This window comes from Apostichopus japonicus, chromosome 9 (assembly GCF_037975245.1).
Source record: "Apostichopus japonicus isolate 1M-3 chromosome 9, ASM3797524v1, whole genome shotgun sequence".
NCBI lineage: Eukaryota > Metazoa > Echinodermata > Holothuroidea > Aspidochirotida > Stichopodidae > Apostichopus > Apostichopus japonicus.
Genome location: NC_092569.1, coordinates 15,512,348 through 15,521,103, shown reverse-complemented (window position 1 = coordinate 15,521,103; position 8,756 = coordinate 15,512,348). Strand labels below are relative to the sequence as shown.

The following is an 8,756-nucleotide window of genomic DNA, read 5'->3' as shown; positions in this document are numbered from 1 at the left end:
TTTTGCACCACATGTGTTTACATTCATGCTCTATTGCTCTTCAACATGCAAGCCACATGAAACTAGATCCTGATTTATAACGTATCAGAAAAAGATGTTTTCCTACTACATTTTGGTACTTTTTCCTGAGATAGGAGAACATCCGGGCGGATTGATATAGACTCTAATAGGAGTATGTCACCTTGATAACGACCCAAATTTTTCGGATTGCTGTACATGAATCTACTTTAAGCAACGGCTCATAAATAAACATATTAGCTATTGACTGATTGGTTGAATTCAAACTAGTGTAGAGGGGAGACTGTATGCGATTAATTTTAATAGAGGAATGAGTGCCTTCTAAACACGTCTTTTCGTGTCTTCTAATGTCTTTTAGTGTCTTCGAGTGTTTTCTAATGTCTTTCTGTGTCTTCAAAAGCCAATTTAGTAAATTGAGGTAAATTGTTACAAGAGCTATATAAATATCTCACACTTTACGGTCTCTTTAAAGTAACGGGCCCTGATGGGACGAGATAGTTGCAATTGATTTTTAAAGAAATCTCGAGATCACTGACTTTAATCACGTTGGAAACAAAACCTTATTTGTTCTTTCAAGATTATAAAACCAGAACTGGCGAAATTAAAAAGGTTTCTACATATCTAATTGCAACTAATTAGTATGATTTAAGAGAGGGACAAATAAACAGCACATGGTATTTCAATCCAAATTTACATTTATTTCTTATATTTTTGTACAAGATTAATACAAAAATTATTATATAGAGCATAGTTGCGAAATGAGGGGAAGGGGGGGTGCTACACCGAACCTTCTTTGTCTGGGTTTCTGATCCAGTCTATAGGTAATATTTTACATCAAGGTGTGAAGAAACCGTGACGACCATTTTTTCAAGAAGTTTATTGTGAGCAAACTAGTAACTTTAATTGTAACTATTATCGATGGCAAGCCGCAAATATCGAAAATGCAACAAACCTGTATTCCCACTGAGACTGCCAAGTTGATTCATTTTGTAGTTGTTGCTTTCAGATTCTATTCGAAACTGGATATTTAGCATATTCAGCCGATCTATAAGAAGTATTGATGTCAAAGCGAAGCTTGTAGTTTCTCTGGTTCGTCAAGTAATGAAGCTTTTCATTCCTAACCATAAGTTCTCGCTGGCACCAAACGCTTCTTTGTACGCAGTCCAGTTTTGATAAAAACTAATAGAGTTATCGGTACGACGTTGAAACACCTGAAAAGATAGGGGATACAAAATAATGAAAGAAAGATAAATATGGGAGTATAGTTGAAACATGCTAACAGACGTGGAGATAAGAGCAGTTTAGCATTGAAATATCATGATGTTTTTTTTTCTTTTTTTGATATTTTTATGTAGCAACGTCCGTCTTCGGAATGCGGTATGCTAAGTGCGACGTCAAAGAAAGGGTGTAATTTGAATCAAAGTGCACATTAAGCATAATTAAAGTGATTTCTTCTATGATCACATGATATACGTACTGCGTGTGTTATGCTACGGGACATACATAGAATCGTGCCTGTTGGTTCAGTAGTGACTGCAGTGGCTGGTTGCTTTGATTCTTGCATTGTCTTAACTATAGTAAACAGTATAGAAAGGATGTTTATGGACAATTTTGCATAATTTTAAATGCTGTAAAGTGCGTTAAATTAAATGGAAATAGAATTGTGTTGAATTAAGCCCTCTTTCTGGTTATTTTGCACTACAGTTTGGACTATAGACATATTGTTTCGCAAGAAAGTGAATATCATAAACAACACAAATAAATTAACAACTTAATTTTTAACGTTTACCCCTCTAACCAGATTATAATATGTCCGTGTATCATAATTTACAAATCGAGTGGTCTTCGTCATGATGTTATCTTAACAGACCACACTGTAGATAAGCGCATGTTTAAAAAGGCTGTCCTTATAGAAATAATGTTGCTAATAATGCGAAAATTGTAACCAATAACAAATTAAACAACATAGACGAAACGAAACAAAACGTCAAAACATAACTTTAGTCATAGGTATTAGTTCTCGTACTGGAAACCCGAGTCAATATATGCTCTACATGTTACAATATCAGGAACGTCGTCTCGGTATGATGGCCAGTTTTGTGGTATAACTTTAGATAACTAATCCATTTGTCAGTTTTGTGACGTTGTTTTCCTGGTAAAAATATCTAGAACTAGACTACAGCTCTGACAAGAACTGTAACGTAATCAGTCAGTCAATTAATAATGTGCTGTGTAACGACTGCGCAAATTAAACCAAGATATGGGTATGGCGTTAGGGAATATTTGAAGTCTTTACAAAATTTGAATAAAAAGCAAACGGTTGTGTTTTCAACGACATTGGATGATATTATATTTGGATGACTGGTGTATACATTCTCCCGTACATTGCGACACCCCCATTTGATCGCTAACAGCAGATGAATCGATTTGTTGGATAGTCTGCCTAACTTATTACGCGATAACAGTTAGCCTAACCTTAGACTTAGCCCTGAGTCTGCACTAACGTTTCGGATCAGTCTACGATTAAAAGAGGTCAACTTTACACTTTAACAAACCCAAATATCGTACGCAAACTACAGTATACTCTGTATTATATATCTTATAGATCAAAGGGTGATGAAACACTCAAACCCGGCCATTAAGTAACATAGGATTGTCATTAATCAATACCCTTAGGAAATGTAAACACAGCATATATCTATATACCACTCGGTGACTATAATATCACAACAACTCCAAATAGATATACATATGTTAGTAAAAAATATAGATAGGCCCATTGATAGTTTATATTTTCCAATCAACTAACTGTTATTTAGACCGCGACATAATGTAGGGATGGGAAATTATTTAATTATTCAATCAGCTCAAAGCACCATAAAAGTGAATTAATCTCGAAGAATCCTTGCTCGAAATTTGCAAGATTTGGTGAAAGCTGCCTTTCTCACGCTGCTCTGGTTTCACAAGGTTGACAATATAAGCCATTAGCAAAATTTCAAGACTGCTGCCATTTGTCTAAGAATGATGTGATATGGAAAAGTGGAATTCTACATAGTTAACCGAGCAGAAACAAACTTAGAACAGAACAGAATGTACTCTACGTATGCCCAAACCCATCGACCAATACAGCTTGACAACTCCACGGGAGACTTAAAAAGTCTAAACACATTGTTATTTTGTTAAAGATAAAATAGAAAGAAAATGGCATACGTAATTCTTATTATCCTGACAAAGATACTTCCGGCTTCCGTCGTATCGATGATGATAAGTGCCAGATTAAAAATAAATGAAACAATTTATTTCTCTTCATTGTGTTCTAAGTTGACCGTTCTACTTTGTCATTGATGTTCTCCGTTAGGCTTTGATTGACCGGGTTAAATGCTGTGATGTCTTTAATATAGACTACGTACCTTTTTCTCAACAAATATATATGTATTTAATTTAAAGCTGCTTAGACGAATCGAATAAGTATCAACATCAGAGCACGAATTGTACAACGATCTTGTGATTACGTCATCGACGGTATTAATATCAGTGACGGAAGATCAGCTTTAGTCAATTAGGTTTACATTTAGTTATCTTCATTAGAATTAGACAATAAATCAATCTTCCAGCAATATGTAACGTATACTTATACAGGAGATAAAACTTGGCGTATAGCGTCTCCCTTTCTATTCAGTAATACATTTTCAATGCAGTTTATTTGCTTTAGTTGATAACATTTTATTTATTCCCAGGTAAAGCAAACGCGCTATTGTTATACTAGAAAGACTCTTTATGAATTCGAAGAGTAATATAAAAGGATATTGAATGTTCACAAAATATCACTGAAACGCAGATTCTCGTTATTTGGAGCAATGAATGGAGTTGAAGTGTAAGCATTGTTATGACTCTGAAGAGAGAGACTGGTTAATTACCTACCTTACTGTAGATACATTATTGTTAAAATTGATTGAAGCAAATCATTTTAAAAAAATATGACTGGGAAGTTTAATGACACTTATTCAACGAGCACCATTTTTTTCTTTGCACTTTCAAGTTCATTCTTATTAAACAAATATCAGTATACCAATATAATGTAGATAAAAAATTGGTTCAAAATGTTGGTTATAAGCCTTGGAAATCAAGATTTATCAATTTCAATTCAATGTTTGAATATGCCAATATGTCAAATGACATGTATTAATGAAGTAGTGCAATGGGTATTTTACCTAACACAGTAACTGTGGATATATCTCTACCTTTAGTTTTCTCTATAGTTTCAGTCTTCATAAATGTCATTTAATTATGCTGACGTTTGTGCTATTTGCATAAATTATGCCTTATTTTTTGACGGCGGGGTATATTGTGGGGCAGGTTGCTATAAGTAACTTCACAGTTAATTGGTTAAAATAATCACTGCATTAAGTTAGTAATATTTGTAGACCTCTATGAAGATACAACGAGAAAAATAAACTAAATTTGATACTTTTTCACTAACACAACAATGTAGTATTTTTTGTCATAATCAATAACCTACTGTCGCGAACGAGTGCTGTACCTAGTAACTAGTCTCATTTAGCATATAAGGTACATATTTCGACTGAATAACAGAACCTTTCGCCTTACAAGACACGTTGCGAGTTCTGATGGTAACACTGTCGATTATCAATATAATTTATGTATGGAAAGAATAACATTGAAAGGTTCAACAAAAAATATGATGTTGTGAAAGTTACGTCATTCTATGTTCAACAAAAAACCAATGGAAGTAAGAACCAGTAAAGCTTCAGATGTCGGTACTCCCTGTGGTTATCTTGGTAGTCCCCATAACTACAGTTTGGTAACAGCCGTGCTCCCCCCCCCCCACCCCCCGTGCCTCCTGTCGTGTGCTTTCATTACCTTTGTCTGAAATACTCTGGTCTTCAGTCTGTTTAGCAACAACAACAACAAGTCACCAAGCGGATTTGTACTATACATTTAAAGTACAGAATTAAATATATGCTAGTTATATTGCTATTGTTCTGTCACAGTACTACAAATACTATATGTATTATTTTTAATTCACGTATCACCTCTGTAAATTGAGTAGCATACCTATAAGGTATGATGGGTCGATAATCGTGTGACACCAGTCATGGTTACATTTCCCAGAAACGACAATCGAACCCAGGAGGTTCAATACTTTATCCACTGCCCGAACCGCTATAACACGGTTAATGCACAAATACTCATACTAACACCATGTCTCCTTAGTCTCTTTTCTAGGTCTTCTGGGTTTTTTTTTCGCATTGACCTTGACCAGTGGAGAACGAGAAACGTGCACACCGCCGTGTTGAATGCGATAGACGTAAACAAATCACCAGTCGTCCCACCATCTCTATAGTTACCTTACCAATGGTCATTTGCAGCTTATACGCTAAATACTGGAGAGATAGCAGCTTCCTACATCATGTCTAACGCAATATCTCAGTTTAATTGAGCCTAACGCATTCGTCATTATACAATTGCCGAAAACAATTCAGACTGAGCTGTTACACTGATTTGATATTTACTGTGATAGCTATGTCTATAAATTGCTCTTTGTCTGTCCAAGGGAAAGAACTTCATATATTCATCATTGAAGAACTTTATGACACGATAAATCTGACAACGATATGTTTACTTTATCTCAATTGTGTACAATAGACTTTACCGGTGAAGCGTCTGTTTTACATTTTTTTTTTTACAGTATTCTTTGAAAAATATTATGAGCTTACATTATGGAAAAAAGGAACAATTCTAAAGTTGATATAATGGTGCTTCGTTCAGAGCAAGCACGGGTTTGTTTTTCACTTCCAATAAACGCCGTTCGATTAATCAAAACGGAGTAGTAAATTTGATATACATCTCATAGCCAATGTATGGACAATTTTTCTTTTATTAAAGGGAATATAGAAAACTTACCACTCCTACACGTACATATATTTTTAACTAAATGTTGGAAAGGAAATGTTGCGTTGATTGGCTTCTCTTCATTATTGGAAGACAGTGAACATACTAACGCCTAGATGGAGAGATGGATGGATGGATGGATGGATGGATGGATGGATGGATGGATGGATGGATGGATGGATGGATGGATGGATGGATGGATGGATGGATGGATGGATGGATGGATGGATGGATGGATGGATGGATGGATGGATGGATGGATGGATGGATGGATGGATGGATGGATGGATGGATGGATGGATGGATGGATGGATGGATGGATGGATGGATGGATGGATGGATGGATGGATGGATGGATGGATGGATGGATGGATGGATGGATGGATGGATGGATGGATGGATGGATGGATGGATGGATGGATGGATGGATGGATGGATGGATGGATGGATGGATGGATGGATGGATGGATGGATGGATGGATGGATGGATGGATGGATGGATGGATGGATGGATGGATGGATGGATGGATGGATGGATGGATGGATGGATGGATGGATGGATGGATGGATGGATGGATGGATGGATGGATAGATAGATAGATATTAATGTTTAGAATGGAACGTCATACTATTTTAGACAATGTAGATTTAAACTACTCACTTAGTACACTCAAACCATATGTAGCTTATAGTATATCAACTGAAATATGCATCAGTCTGTTGAATATTAATTAATATTATGAACAGGTTTCTTTTATGTCATTTCTCCTTTATTCACAGTGTTGATAAATCCTGGTTTCTCATGGCAACCTACGATTTATATTATTTTCATTAATCTTCTATTTTGCTTTTCATAATGTCGTCTTGTTTGAACTTTTCTATGAACTGTCGATGTTGTGTTCGTTTGTAATATTCATTCCAGTTTTTATCATATCCTCATTTTCATGGATTTATTTTTTATGCATTATGTACGGCTCATTTGCAAAAAAATGCATTAACAATGAGGGAATCAACTGTTAGTTTCAATTAATACGAAACATAGATTTGTTGGCCATCAGGTTATTTAAATATGTACGAAAATACGACTGTACACAATCCGGATGAATAGTATCCATCTCCAACTTTCAATGAATAAAGCAGCGCTGTATTAAAAAAATGATTGTGATCATATCAAGTTTAATTTATAATTTGTTCATATCAAAGTAACATAGGAAGGAACAAAGATTAAAGAAATAGATTGTCAGATTGGAGAAAAGTCCATGTCTGCTCTTCTGATGTCTAATAGTTTGCAACACATGTCTTGATAAAATTTGTTGTCCCCGACTGCGTTCCCTTTCGGTCACCCCTTTCCCTCTCCCCCTCTCCCCACGGAAAGGACTGTTACCTGACTGCATAGGCGGTTGCTCGATCACTTTGGTATATCATGAACAACGGTTTCAAATTCCCTATTAGTGACATTCTTGTCAGGATAAGGTAATGATCTACAGCCAAATATGTATTTATTCAAATCAGGTAAATTCAATTATACAATATATTGACCATTCTTGGACTTGTGTTTTTCTCGAATGGTGAATGTACGATTCCGAGACCTTCACAACCTCGCGCAAGTCAGTGAATAATGAACTCGCGATTAAAATTGACATTTAGTAATATGAATAACTAAATAAGAAAAATATCCTATAACCGACGAGAATACGGATAGATTAAACCTGGAAACAACTCTGAGGTAGCATGCTCCATACAAATACACTAGTTGACTTACTGTACATACTAAATCGCCTATAACTTTCTAGGTCTCTAAGTCCTGTGATATGTCGTTTCACATGTGACGTATCATCATTCTTTAAGACACTTAGGTCACTAATTTTCCGTTTGTTGCCACTTTAGTAAATGTAAGACAGAATTAAATATTAATTCTTCCAAGTCAGAGCTTTGAAAGGTAATTCAACGTTTTTGTATTTAACCACCTGATACACACAGAGGATAGAGTTACTATTGTAAATCCAGTTCGATGCATTTGTTGGGATTACAGATATCCTTAGTTCTTACTGTAAACCTAATATCACATCATACCGATTGAACATATTTATAGACACGATCCAGCTTTAACTGTGGCACAAAACTTTAATATGGATAATAGTTACTGTAATCCCTGTGTGAATCAGTTGTTTTAACTTGAATTAAGTTCATAAACGTACGTGCTCAAAGAATACGTCTATACCATCAGAAGTGTTACAGAAATTTGACGTATAAGCCTAGCAGATTTCTTACTGTTAATATGTTTCGTTCTGTATTGAGCTCGGGCTGTTTACTATTCTTATTTTGATTTCCCCGTCTCGGGCCCCAGAACTTTAACCCTTTTCTCTTTAAATCTAAGGAAGCTCACCGTGTTTTCCCAGTAGTGTAGACAGTTTTCCAAAACAAAAAGGAAGCCGCTTCATGCGTGCACGCGCTTCGGCATACATTTAGATGTTTCTATGGAGAAACTGATCTAAAGTATAAAAAGATCGACATACCTTTAAATACTATGTCCTTTCACCGTTCAGATCCTGGATTGTTGCTAACGCCGGAATCCTCAGGCTAAGTCAGCTGGTGTTGAAGTTACCAGACTCTGTATAAGATCGAAGGCTAGATGCTAAATGATGGCGCTATGACGCTAAATAATATACGGTTCCCGCGATCCAGTGGCTTCCAGTAAATAAATGGTGTATGCTGGCTGTATCGCATAAACGCTTTCGCGATCGAATAGCTTCCAAGTACTAAAATGGTATATGGAATAACGCGTAAACACTCTACGAATCGGTGACGAATATTTTCGCCAGCCC

General features: G+C 35.8%; 1 long non-coding RNA gene across 2 annotated transcripts; it reads right to left on the bottom strand.

Moving 5' to 3' along the window:
- Positions 1 to 801: 801 nt before the first annotated feature.
- Positions 802 to 8,475, bottom strand: LOC139973979 (uncharacterized). 2 transcript variants are annotated; one of them, XR_011795359.1, is made up of 3 exons: positions 8,448 to 8,475; positions 1,496 to 1,590; positions 802 to 1,229 (listed from the first exon to the last, which is right to left on the bottom strand). It is a non-coding gene; the product is annotated as an uncharacterized lncRNA (long non-coding RNA). The 2 variants fall into 2 exon arrangements; XR_011795358.1 differs by lacking the exon at positions 8,448 to 8,475 and adding an exon at positions 8,318 to 8,401.
- Between the last annotated feature and the right edge of the window lie 281 nt (positions 8,476 to 8,756).